This window comes from Ovis aries, chromosome 25 (genome assembly GCF_016772045.2).
Source record: "Ovis aries strain OAR_USU_Benz2616 breed Rambouillet chromosome 25, ARS-UI_Ramb_v3.0, whole genome shotgun sequence".
Lineage (NCBI taxonomy): Eukaryota > Metazoa > Chordata > Mammalia > Artiodactyla > Bovidae > Ovis > Ovis aries.
Window position 1 is genome coordinate 6,899,219 of NC_056078.1, and position 13,550 is coordinate 6,912,768.

The following is a 13,550-nucleotide window of genomic DNA, read 5'->3' on the forward strand; positions in this document are numbered from 1 at the left end:
GTCAAGGATGGCTCTGAGGTTTGGGGCCTGAACAGCTGGAAGGAAATAGTCTCTACTCATTCCCCACCACCCCTGTCTCCCACCCAGCTGAGATGAGGAGGCTATGGGTGGGGTGGGGTGGGTATGGGCAGAGGGGAGCCTGGCTGTGAGGGTAAGGAGCCGGGTTCAGGCATATTGAATTTAGGGCATCTGTTAGCCCCACAGAGATGTCAAGAAGGCCTTTGTATGTATTTTGGACGTGGAAAGTATTTTAGGACATCCATAAAAAAGTATGACTTTCAAGATTTTAGATGGGGGACCTCCCTGGCAGTCCAGTGGTTAAGACTTCACCTTCCAGCACAATGAGTGAAGGTTCAATCCACAGCCAAAAAACCAGAACATAGAGCAAAAAATGTAAGAAACTCAACAAAGATTTAAAATTCTTCTGTGTACCAACCATCTTATATTTTAAAAATTGAGATTTTAGGGGTAAGCTTCAATCATCAGGGGAACAAAAACAGGTATCAAACTCCTTGTTTCCCAGAAGGCTCCTCATGGATGAAGTCTCATAGTAATCGGTACAATAGATATTACGGACTGAGATGGGCAAGGAAAAAGCAGGGAAGTAAACCAGAAGCAGGAGAGGAAGCTGGTCTGGGGTGAGCAATTCTTGTTCCAGAGAATCACAAGCTGGCCAGATGCATTCAAAGAAACCTTATGTCTGAGGAATCCAGTGAACTGAAAACAAGTACTTTAGCTGAGTGGGCTTCCCTGGTGGCTCAGACAGCGTAGAATCTGCCTGCAGCATGGGAGACTCGGATCCAGTCCTTGGGTTGGGAAGATCCCCTGGAATAGGAAATGGCAACCCACTCTAGGACTCTTGCCTGGAAAATCCCATGGACAGAAGAGCCTAACGGGATACAGTCCATGGGGTCACAAAGAGTTGGACACGACTGAGACTAACAAACACTTTATCTGAAGGAATAATCCAAGTCTTATATACAGATCTGGAAGTGAAAAGCCTGATTAACTTCACATCAGGTTAATGAAACTCTTGGGAACCAACAACCAGAACGTCACCAGAGGGCCCGGAGGTGAATTCGTGGTCCTTCTTGCCCTGACTTCAGCAGGAAGGGGCGGCAGACTTCTTGTTCCTCTGTCTGCCTCCATGCCAAATTTACATTCAAGTGTCCCTAAACTTCTCGGCTCACTACTACAAGTCTCAGACAAAGGATAGGGCTGTTGGGCTATGGTTGGGGCTCCCTTTTTAGGTCACCGCCTTTCCTCCTGGTGCTTTCCAAGTGACACTAATGATACAGAACCCGCCTGCCAATGCAGGAGACATAAGAGGCTCAGGTTCGAACCCTGGGTCAGGAAGACCCCCTGCAGGAGGGCATGACAATTCACTCCAGTATTCTTGCCTGGAGAATCCACAGACAGAGGAGCCTTGTGGGCTGCAGTCATGGGGTCACAAAGACTCAAGCATGACAGAAACGACTTAGCACGTACGCACACATGCCTTTCCTCCTGGAAACTGAACTGCTCTGTGTGGCTTTTGATATTTCTACTTTTTGATGCATGGAAATAAATCTCATCAATTCAGATCTTGGGAAATCACCAGCCAGGGCTGTGAAGTTTCAGGTATAAAATAATCATGGAAACGTTGAGAAGAAGTCGCTCCCTCGAAGTCTGAGCAAAGTTCATGAAGTTCATATAATATGCCCAGAGGAGTCTTCTTGGCGAGGCAGAGCTGAGACTTTAACATGACAAGGTAGATTTTTCAGTCCTTGCTGGAGAAAACTGGGTGCCTTGCCATGGAACCCACTGCAGATGTGTGCTCATCTCTTTCTCTGTCTTGGGCTCTGGGTTCTATATATAAAACCTCTCTTCATCATTACCAGCAGAGTTTATGATTAGAGCTGGGATCTGTGTGCATTGAGTTAAACAAAGACTGTCCGGGCCCTCATGGGCACTGGCTGGAGTTCTTGGATGAAAAGTGCAAGGAAGTGCCTCTATGACGTCATCTTGGCCCTCTCACACATCATCCTGGTGTTCCGTGTGCTTCTGGGGTGACAGCCTCCATCACCAGAAGCCTGCTTAGAACAGGGAAGTGGGTTTGTAGGCTCCCAAAGAACCAGGGGCTTTACCTACAGAGAGTGATGGACCTCTGACCACACACACACACACACACACACACACACACACACACACACACCATTCTACTTGAGTATCAAATGCCCACTGGCATTACTCACAATACTACTATACCTGGAAACCTATCAAAACCATTCCATGTGATAAACATTAACTGTGCTACGCTTCATGTACTACAGTGATAACTATCCATTTGTGTATCGCTTTCCTCACCAAACTGTGTGTCCCTTAATGACAAGGGTGGGGGCCTTTCAACTTTATATCCACAGTCGGAAGTCCTCAGTGCAGTACACAGTGATTGCCTGCTAAATACTGATCAAATGAATGTGGAAACTGAGGCACAGGTCTTGAGACCCAAGTCTGAATATAAGCCCAGGATTTTCCTTTGCAGACTAGTGCTTTTGCCAGAGGGTGGAGGAAAGCTCTGTAGGATCCGCAGAGAATCTTTCCTAAGCTTATTTCTAAGAAGGGGCCAAGGAGCTGTGTGTCTTTTCCCCCTGGAGCCAGACGTTTATGCCTCAGCCCTGTGGATGTGGTCCATCCACCACGGGGAATGCAGCATCCCTGCGGTCTGTTCAGAGCATCACAGTCACGGCTGTTCCCCCACCCCCACTCCCCGAGCTGCAGGAGAAACGTCCGACAGGAGGGGAGAGGCTGCCACACTGGCAGACTGTTCTACTCCTCCTGCCGGGGGTCATGCTTTGAAAATATCTCTAATTTTGTTTTCATAGCTTGTTAACCTTTTCCTTCCCAAAACAATGCCTGTGTTTGTTTTGGCTTCTTTCACGGACGGAGGACGGGTCTGAATTGGATGCACAAAAGCATTTTTTCCCTTAATCTCGTTACAAGAGCTCCTCACTCTTGAATTCTTCCCAGGGCTTGCTTGCTGTGAAGTGATTTCCTCTTGGAATTGGTTTTTCTGTTTGTGAAGCTGGGCGAGCAAGTATGTTTGGTTTTGTAGGCAAACAGGGAGAGACAGCAAAGACAAAGGCGAAGAAAGCGAAACCCAGCAATCCAGGGATGTGTTGGGGAGTTCTCATATTAATGCGACCCAGCCTAAAATCTCTGCCGCTCGGAGCAGTGGTATCCAAATTCTAATGTGTGTGAGGGTACCACGCTGAGGTCATCTTTCTCCGTGTCGTCTCTTATCTATGCGAAATTTATAAAATGCGTGAGGAAATGGGCCAGTGTTTCTCCTGTATTCAGAGTATCTTATTTCATCCTTGCATGTGGTCCTTCTGCTGGCGTGGCCGCCCTGGCTTGGTTCTCACAAGCAAGTGACATTCCTGACCTGTTCCTTGAGCGTGGTGGACAAGGCACCTCGACTTTTCCTTCTTATAATTTCACGTTCATCATCAAGTCTTGAAGGAGTTTTCAGTTTAACCAGTGTGTCGTTCATTTTTCTAGCTTTCACCAAAGCCTTCCTTTTCCTTCGGAACTGTGTGGCAGATTATCTCTGCAAATGCAAAACTGAAACAAGGGGCAGAGGATTCTGGAAGATGAATGATGGAGCTGGGGGAAGCTGACCAAGAATACCACTGCCGGACTGTCTGCCATGGCCTGAACCTTTTCAGTGACCAAGGAAAAGGGCCAGGCACATTTTGCCTGCTGTATATTATATGAACTATTGTGCATGGGATGAATTGTATATTGTATGTAGATTGCATACACACTATTGCATAGATTGGGAAACGTGTCTTCCCCTTTTTCAGGCCCACGTTATACTTTACATGTTAAACAGAGAACAGTGTGTCCACCCTGCAAGAGGCAGTGTGGGTCAGTGGATAGAGCAGGTATTCTTGGCAGCCTTTCTGAGACAGAGCCTGGACCCTTTCTCTCATTAGCAAGCTACTTCCTGTCAGCTATAAGAGGTGCATGGGGAACCAAACAGCATCCTTTTTCCCTCCCTTAAGCATTAATTCAGACATGAACTGAAAGAAAGGAGAGACACAACACAGTCCCCACAGTGAGAGCTTAGAATCCAGCGAAACTTACAAACAGAAGAATGTGTAAGCCAGTTCTTTACGGCATCTCCCAAGTACTCACACATCCTCTCCTGCTCTTTATTATATTTTCGCCTAGAAGCGTGTGTGGGTGAGAGCAGGATTCCGGTAGTCTGCAAGTCCTGGTCCTCTGGTACTTTTCAATCACCATTCATCTCGGTGGCTCCCAGCCCCCGAGCCCGTTTGCTGAAGTCTCTCTCAAACAGTGGTGCTGACAGTTAATTGAATTCCAAAGCCAGCATTCCTTCCTACCTGCGGCAACTCTTCACAGCTCAGAGCTCCAGAGTGCTCCAAATCAGGAAGAGAGAGGGGTGCCTTTCCCATGCGATTGAAAGGTCGTGTTTACGGGTAAGATTCCATTTCTCTTTGACACTCAGGCTTAGATGCAAACTCGGTCCAGGAGAAAATGGACTAGACAGTAATTAGGGCTGAAGTTTGTTGTTAGCATCTTCCTACAAGGCAGAGGGCGATGGCAGACCAGCCTCTTTGCCCTCCTTGCCTAAACCATATAATTGGCAAGCAGCTGGTCCCTCTTTTAATAATCCTTTATCTTCCCAGCAGTGACCAAGGGCAGTCGCTATTTACTAGCTGCCGGGCTGCTGCTGAGAAGGAGGGAAATTAATGCAGAGGACATCACTGAGGAAAGATTTACTTCTAGAGTCCCTTTGCAGCGTGTGTACATTTCAAGAGGAGGGTGATGATACCCAGTGGGGAAAATGACTGTTTCCACTGGGGGCATCACGTACTGTGTGGGTGGGTTGATTGGCCTGATGGGTGTCATGGATTAATGTGGAAACAGACAGTTATATATGCAGGGAGAAGGAGATGATTTGTTCATGTGACTTAGCAGGCTGTCTTAGTGATCACGTGCACAAAAACCCTGGAGAAGGAAATGGCAGCCCTCTCCAGTACTCTTGCCTGGGAAATCCCATGGGTAGAGGAGTCTGGTGAGCTACAGTCCGTGGGGTCACAAAGAGTCAAATACGACCGAGCATGCACACAGGCACACAAAAGCAGACAAACTGTTTTGGGAGTTTCCAAATTAGGCCGTGGAGTCTGGAAAGCCAACCCCAACACCACCCTTACCTCTTCAGCAAGCTCTGTTTATGATGATGGTTTCTCATGGTTGATCACTGCCTCTGTCTCTCTGGTGCTTAGTTGTTTGGGATTTACCTGAGGCAAAATGACAACACAGCTGAACTCCTCTCATCCATCCCCTCTTGAATTCCTCTTTGTTCTCAGCCAGGACTGGGTCACAATACACAGCCTGCTGGGGCCTGCCTGTGCAGGAGGTTATGACCATCAGGCAGCAGAGGGAAGCTTTAGGCTGGGGTAGTGAGTGGGCAATCCAGACCTGCAAACCCCACATCCTTGCAGAAACTATTTTAGAGTCCCTCCAGTTTTTAGTGCAGAGAACTCACTTTCTGACTATGGCCCTAAGGATCAGAGAACCGTCTACACTGGCAGAAAGATTGGTGAGCTGCATCTTCAACTGCCTCTTGTTACAAAAGAAACGTCTGACACTCTCATGTTCACAACAGAAAGTCTGAATCAGATCCCTATCCTGACTTGTGCCAAGTCCCCTCTCAGACCACCCGTATCGCAACAGTGTGTTAGGGGTGGGGAGGGAGGGAGTTTTAGGCCAACTGATTTAGTTTGAATACACTGATCTTCAAGACCCTTCTGTCCAAGAGAATCCTACCTCCTCATTTTCCAATACCTGGTTGTAGAAATTCCTTCAAGAGATGCTGATTGGAGTCCTGGCTAATTTAACTGAAGTTCTTTCGGAGTTCCTTTTTTCCTTTCATAGTAGATTCACAATGTTGTGTTAGTTTCCCATATACAGCAAAGTGAGATATATGCATATCTGGTTCCTTCTGCTACGGGTTCCAAGCTTGGGCTCTGGCAAAGTGCCTTGAACCTTCGGAATCTGACAGTCTTTGCTTGGGCTCCCTTGGTGGCTCAGTGGTAAGGAATCCACCTGCCAATGCAGGAGACTCAGGTACAACCCCTGGGTCAGGAAGACCCCTGGAGAAGGAAATGGCTACGTACTCCAGTATTCTTGCCTGGGGAATTCCATGGACAGAGGACCCGATGGGCTGCAGTCCATGGGATCGCAAAAGAGCTGGACATGACTTAGCAACTAAACAACTACACACACACACACACACACACACACACACACACTCACACACACACATTCCATGGACAGAGGAGCCTGGCAGGCTATAGTCCATGGGGTTGCAAAGAGTCGGCCACGATTGAGTGACTGAGCATTTATATATATATATATATATATATATATCCTTTTTCATATTCGTTTCCATTATGTGGAGACATTCTTAACTCTTGGGTCTTGATTTCTTCCCCTGAAAAATCTAGAACAGTGATAACAATAATAACAGTAATTAACACCTCACTCGATGAGTCATCAGGATTACCATGAGGGTCTAATGAATAATGAATATGAAATCATTGGAAAAATATGATGTTCTCAAAGTGACATGTAGTGTTTGTTATTGATAATAATAATTTCACTGCATTCTCATCCCTTAAGAACAGCCAACAAAACTCTATATCTCTTTTGCTGTTATTTAGTTTCTAAGTCATGTCCAACTCTTGCAATCCCATGGACCATAACCCACCAGGCTCCCCTGTCCATGGAATTCCCCAGGCAAGAATACTGCAGTTGGGTAGCCATTTCCTTCTATCGGGGATCTTCCTGACTCAGGGATCAAACCCACATCTCCTGTGTCTTTTGCTTGGCAGGCAGAGTCTTTACCACTGAGATACCAGCGAAGTCCGTCTATTTCTCTTTCACCAAAAACACCGTTACCCTTTGGGCTGTTTGCTCCTCCCAGACATTGACCACCTGCTTCTGGGGTGGATTGTGACCCTGATATTCACCTTTCTTGTGAACTAGTCAATTTCTTGCCCCCCTTTAGTTTCTGTTGTTCCGCTGTGACAATGTAATCATATAGAGGTGGTGGTAGTCTTGCCATGCAGAGTATAGATGCTGAATTGTTGCAAGAGCATCCCCATCATCACAAAAGTGTTTGATGGGCACGTGTTGTGTGTTTGAACTTGCTCATGGATTTCCAAGCTCGACATTCAAGGCTCTCTGTGGCCCCACCCTATTCCAGCTTCCCAGCCCCTAGACACGTTCCTTCTGTCACTTTCCTCTTCTCCCCCTGCCTTTCCAGCTCTGCCTCTGTTGGACCCTCTGGTCTATCGTGGCTTCCCCATGTTCAATCTTCTGGGGCCTGGGCATCTCCTCCTCTTCCTTGAGGGTTGCCCTGAGCTTCTCAGCAAAAGGCAGTGCTTTGCTCTCAGAGTTTCCATAACTCTGCTGAACATCTTTCATATCACCTTTCACATTCTGCCCTGTGTCTTAGATCTTCATCAGTATGTCTTCTGCTTTCTTTGAAATAAATATTAATACTTGCTGAATGAAGGGATTAATGTGTTGCTTTGGAATAACTGATTTCTATTTGTAGCTGCCTCCATAATTAGGTTACAAGGTCTTAACAGGCAGGGACCACATCTTATCCATAAATATAATTCAATTAACCAACATGTTGAGGGAGCCAGTCTGACTTGGCCCCAGATGAGGTGCTTTCAGAGTAGGGACAGAGTATATGAAACACATGTTTGCCCTTAAACTCACAATCTAGTTGGAAAGACAAGACCAAAAAATGCACAGAACAAGCAACCCAAATGTTCACCAATAAGGGAAGGGGTAAAAGAGAGAAATTATTGTATCTATGTGTCATAGAAATTAATCAACTACTGGTACACTCAGTATTGCTGCTGCTGCTGCTAAGGCGCTTCAGTCGTGTCCGACTCTGTGCGACCCCATGGACTGCAGCCTACCAGGTTCCTCCATCCATGGGATTTTCCAGGCAAGAGTCCTGGAGTCGGGTGCTGTTGCCTCCTCTGACACTCAGTATTAATGAATATCAAAAAAGTTATGTTGAGCAAAAGAAGCTCCAAAAATGATATACCAGTTGATTCTGTTCAAAACAGATTCAAAAAAGGAGGAAAAACTAAGTTATGACATTAGAAATCAGATCAGTGGTTGGTGGGGTTGTCTGAGTGGGTGATGGGTGGTGGTGAAGGAAGAGGGGGACACATGAGAACTCTGTAGCAGTGGGACCTTTTATCTTGTTGGGGTGATGGTGACATGTATACATCATCATCAAACTGCATACACTTCAGTGCTATGCACCTCATTATATGTAAATTATATAATCAAGTCAACTTTAAACAGTATTTTTTGAATCATTCTTTTTTTAATTTTTATTTTTATTGACGTCTAGTGGATTTACAATGTTTTGTTAGCTTCTGCTGCACAACATAGAGGTTCAGTTATACGTGTATTCTTTTCCACTGTCATTTACCATGGAATATTGAAAACAGTTCCCTTTACTATTCAGCAGGACCTTGTCATTTTATATACAGTATTTTGTATCTTCTAATCCCTCCCCCCAATTTTCTCTTTGGTAACTGTCAGCTTCTTTTCTATGTCTGTGAGTTTGTTTCTGTTTTGATAATAAGTTCATTTGTATCATATTTTAGACTCCACATATAAGTGACCTCGTAAGATATTTGTCTTTCTCTGTTGGACTTACTTTACTCAGTACGATAATCTCTAGGTCCATCCATGTTGCTTCAAAAGGCATTATTTCATTCTTTTTATGGCTGAGTAGTACTCCATTGTATACACCACTAAATAGTACTTTAAAATGTAAAAAAAGTCTGTTCAAGACAACAATAGAAGAGATATAGCAAGTCAGGATTAAGAATAAAGCTTAATTCTATGACTTCCCTGATGGCTCAGATGGTAAAGCGTCTGCCTACAACGCAGGAGACGGGCTCCAATCCCTGGGTCGGGAAGATCTCCTGGAGAAGGAAATGGCAACCCACTCCAGTATTCTTGCCTGGGGAATCCCATGGACGAAGGAGCCTGGTAGGCTATAGTCAGTCCATGGGGTTGCAAAGAGTCAGACATGACTGAGCGGCTTCACTATACAGACAGCAATTGATTGGAATGGGAGGATGGGGGTGCGCTCTCCATGGTCTTTTTTGTTTGTTTGTTTGTTTGGCCGTGCCTTGAATTATGTGGGATCTTATTAATAGTTCCCTGACTAGGGATTAAACTCACATCCCCTGCATTGGAAGCATGGGGTCTTAACCACTGGACTATCAGAGACATCCCTTGGTGGTCTTTAAAGCGGAGATTCATGCAGCACATTGAGGAGGATAAAGGGGAGGAAGGGTGTGTGCCAGGTGGGAGCATCTTATGCTCCTTCTGTGTTGACCTCAGCCTCCATCATAGACCTAGAACCCCAGAAAGCACTTAACAAGTCATTTTTTGCTAAAGAGATGAGCTCAGAAGAATGAGTTCTTTCATCCTCTGTCCTGAAATGTGGGCACACATCAGGCCAGGGTCACGCCCACACAGGTTTGTGGGCACTTCATGTGCCCAAGCTGTTTGCCCAAGCTGTTCTGTCCACCTGGTACCCCTCCCTCCGCTTTCTTCTCCAGGGAAATCCTATTCCCTTCCCAAGACTCAGCTCCTCTTGCTGAGAGGCTCCAGGTGGGCTCTCTCTCTGGGCCAGGCTCCCATGGTAATTCAGTTCTTTGGTTCCCCTGATCCTCTCCCCTTGTACCCTGGCGAGCAGTCTCCGATGGATCTGTGAATAACTCCTAACTAGAAGCTTGCCTAGTTCGGAAAAAAAATTGCCTTTTTTTTTTTTTTCTAATGTGTGCAAGAGGCAGCGCCGTGCTTTCAGGGCTGACTAAGGGTTTCACTGTCACTCCCACTCCTGCTCCTTGGTGGGGTACTCAGCCCCCTCCCTCCCCCTCCGTCCACCTTTGCAGGCTGGCTGCATCCTGTACATTCCTGGCCCACAGGGAGCCCAGTAACCTGCAGGAGTGCTTTTCTCGAAGTTTCCTTGAGTGCCCAGCATCGAGTGCCCAGCATTACGAACCCAGTGGGCTGTGAGCCGCTTGATGGCCTGTGTGTCTGCAAATAGTAAACTGCACCCAGTGAATTTCCACGTGGTAAATTCTCCTGTCAGTCAGCACCACTGCCTGGGGGCAGGAGACCAGAAAAGGGGGCATCGCTCACAGAATCATAGGATAGCTAATGGTACATGTGTCTAAAATGATCATCTCGTCCGACAGATGGAGAGCCTGAATTTTAAAAGTGAAATGATCGTCTCACTATGAGGACCTTCAAAAGCCAACAGAGAAGCCAAAGAAACCCTTTCTGTCCTTCTCAAAACCCACAGGGTGGCGAGGGAAAAAAAAAATAAATCAATCAAAGTCACCTGGAACAGAACCCATCAGTAAGGAAAGACATGCTATTTTCAAGTTTCTAAAAGGATATTAGTAACAGTCAGGGGGGAAAGAAACCCACGTGAAAACTAGCCTTGATAAAGGCCTTTTGGAAGCAGATAAAGGTGTGTTTTGCTGCCTTGAGGTCTTGAGTCTTTCACTCTGCTTTGTCCAGCTGGGTTTGGAGCTTGAGGTCTGCGAGTGTGATTGTATATTTGTTCCAAGTGATACTGGAGTTGTTTGCTTTGAACAATGTGACTTTGTTCCTTTGTTGGATGTGGCCAGCAGCAGAGCCGTTGCTTAGGAAAGGAAAACACACACACATACACACATCAGGAACTTGCTCAAAGTAAAAGGGGTTTTGTGGGTTATATGTTGGCACAAGGGCCGAGGCAGCTGAGCATGGCTATGGAGGCAGAGATTTGGCTGTCCCAGGGGCGGGGAGGGACAGCCTCAAAAGATTTCCTTTCCAGGGCCTCCCTGAGACAGAGGCACTGGCCCTGGGTTCTTTCCAGAAATTGCTCAGAGCAGTTTATCAGAAGCCAGGAAAGAGTCTCATTTTATTGAAAGATCATTAGCAATTTGCTTCCCTCAGAAGATGGGACCTATTAGCTGTCTTCTGCAGGGCCAGGAGGCCAGAAGCCCAGAGTCCTGGCTGGTGTGAGCCACAGCTCTCTAAGTACACCCACTGTGTGCCATATTGTGTACCAAACAATGCTAAACACTGTCTGTGCAACCCTGTGTTAAAGCATCCAACCTCACAGGACAGGCTCAGGGCTGCACAGGAGTCAGCCCACAAGGCCCACTGTATGCGTCCCTTCCCGACGTTCAACAACATCGTGGCACTAATCTGAAGTTGGCTGTGACAGAGCGGTGCAGCCACTCTGGAGAACAGTGTGGAGGTTCTTTAAAAAAAAACTCAAAATAGAGCTACCATATTATCCCACAATCCCCACTCCTGGGCATGTATCTGGAGAAAACCATAATTCAAAAAGATGCCTGCTCTCCAGTGTTCATACCAGCACTACTTACAATAGCCAGGACTTGGAATCAACCTAAGTGTCCTTAGACAGACACAGGGATGGAAACAAAAAAGATGTACAGGGATTCTTGAGCTTTGCTGGTCAGGTGAGAAGGAGGAGCCACCAGCCCTCGTCTGCATCTCCAGCATCTCCCTCCTCTATCTTGGTCATCACTCTCGGATGGACAGTGGCTGCCAAGGCTGGCTGGTAACTTTCTATTACTTTTCTGCCAAGGAGGCCCCAGGTCTCAGGGGCCACCTCAGATATCCACAGCCCATGTGTGTGATATTTGCTTTCCACTCCAAAGTGGGCTCTAGAAAACCCAGATTTGGGTCACAGAAAGAAATCATCACATTTCCAAAGAAGCCTGTGACCAATACTAAACGCCATTGACAGCAGTTGTGTCTGTTTTTAATTTGTGGACGAAGACTTACAGGTGCAGAAATAAATCCTTTTTTGCAACCCAGAATTCATTGTTCAGTATGAGTTTTGATACACATAAAAAGGAACAATTTGCCTAAAACAGATTCAATAGAGAGGGTGTATTGATAAGCATAAAGATTGCTCCCAGGACTATAGAGCTGATCATTTCCTCCATATCTTAAGCATTTAAATTATCAGCTATATTGTTTTAGGCATCCCCAAGTGGCTCAGCGGTAAAGAATTCACTTGTAATGCAGGAGAAGCAATCAGGAGACGTGGATTTGACCACTGGGTCGGGAAGATCTCCTGGAGAGGGAAATGGCAACCCACTCCAGTATTCTTGCCACCCGCATTATACTTGCCTGGAAAATCCCACAGACAGAGGAATCTGGGGGCTACAATCCTTGGGTCACAAAAGAGTCGGACATGACCTGGGGACTAAACAACAACAACATATTGTTTTAGAACTCTAATTTTAATGTTGACACAAAACAAAGATGGCTTCTGGTTTTTTAGGCTTTTATCTTAAGAACACAGTGTCTGGATTTTAAAAAGGTATTGGCAGGATTTCCCTGGTGATCTAGTGATTAAGAGTTCACCTTGCAATGCAAGGGACGTAGGTTCAATCCCTGGTCAGGGAGCTAAGATCCCACATGCCTCTGAGCAACTAAGCCTGCACGCCACAACCAGAGAGTCCACGTGCCGCAACGAAATATCCCACATGCCACAACTAAGACCCCGTGTGGCCAGATAAAACATAAATAAATAAAGGTTATGGTATACCCCAGTGATCTGTACTATTCTAGGGTGATTTGAACATGTGAGCATGATTTGAACTTTATACCTTTTTGGAAGGTGTCAAATTCAAAACTAGGCAGATCCATCTCCTGACCCAAAACATGGTCCTAAAGTAAATTGCTTGAGGAAATCGGATCCCAGAGATTATGGGTGGAAATTTTAAAGTGTGTCCATATTGCACTGGAGATCAGAGAAGTCTGGACTGGCTGACGTGACAGCTGTAGGCTGAGGAACACATCTCTTTGAAAGAGCCATCTCATCTTGACGATTAGGACTTTGGAGGAACTAAGGTGATTGACGTGGAAAGAATCAGAACATGTGAAATTCTTAAAAATGTATGGACTGAAATAAATTGCCTATGTTACACGTAAGACAAAAAAAAAAAAACCACCTTTTCACTCTGTGCAGAAGAAAAAAAGAAAAAAGCACCATTGAAACACTGTTGAGCATCATTTAGCCCTTACTTGTGTAAATCAGAACAGTCACAGGCACCATTGTTAATGGCCTCTGTGTTGTGCATCAATAAACTTTACAAGATAATGGAGGAGTCGTGGTGTTGGAGTTTTCCCCCTCTCTTCTCTTTCTAAATCTTTCCTGGCTTTTTTGGCATTGCTGCCTGGCACACTAGTAAATGATGTATGAGATGAAGTATGGCCTTCTTCCAGCCAAGCAATGGCTTTGCCACCATTGCTTCAGTATTTATTATTTGGAGTTATGTTTGGGCTGGTCAGAAAAGTCCATCAATGTTTGCTGTTGTTGTCTGAAGAACAAGAAGTAAGGGGAGGAAGAAGGAGGAAAGGAAGAAAGGTTTGTACAATAAGAAAAATAG

At 45.8% G+C, this 13,550-nt stretch overlaps 1 pseudogene; it reads left to right on the top strand.

The window, feature by feature from the left end:
• The first annotated feature begins 11,894 nt into the window (after positions 1-11,894).
• Positions 11,895-12,013, top strand: LOC114110918 (small nucleolar RNA SNORA40; annotated as a pseudogene).
• The last annotated feature ends 1,537 nt before the right edge of the window (positions 12,014-13,550 follow it).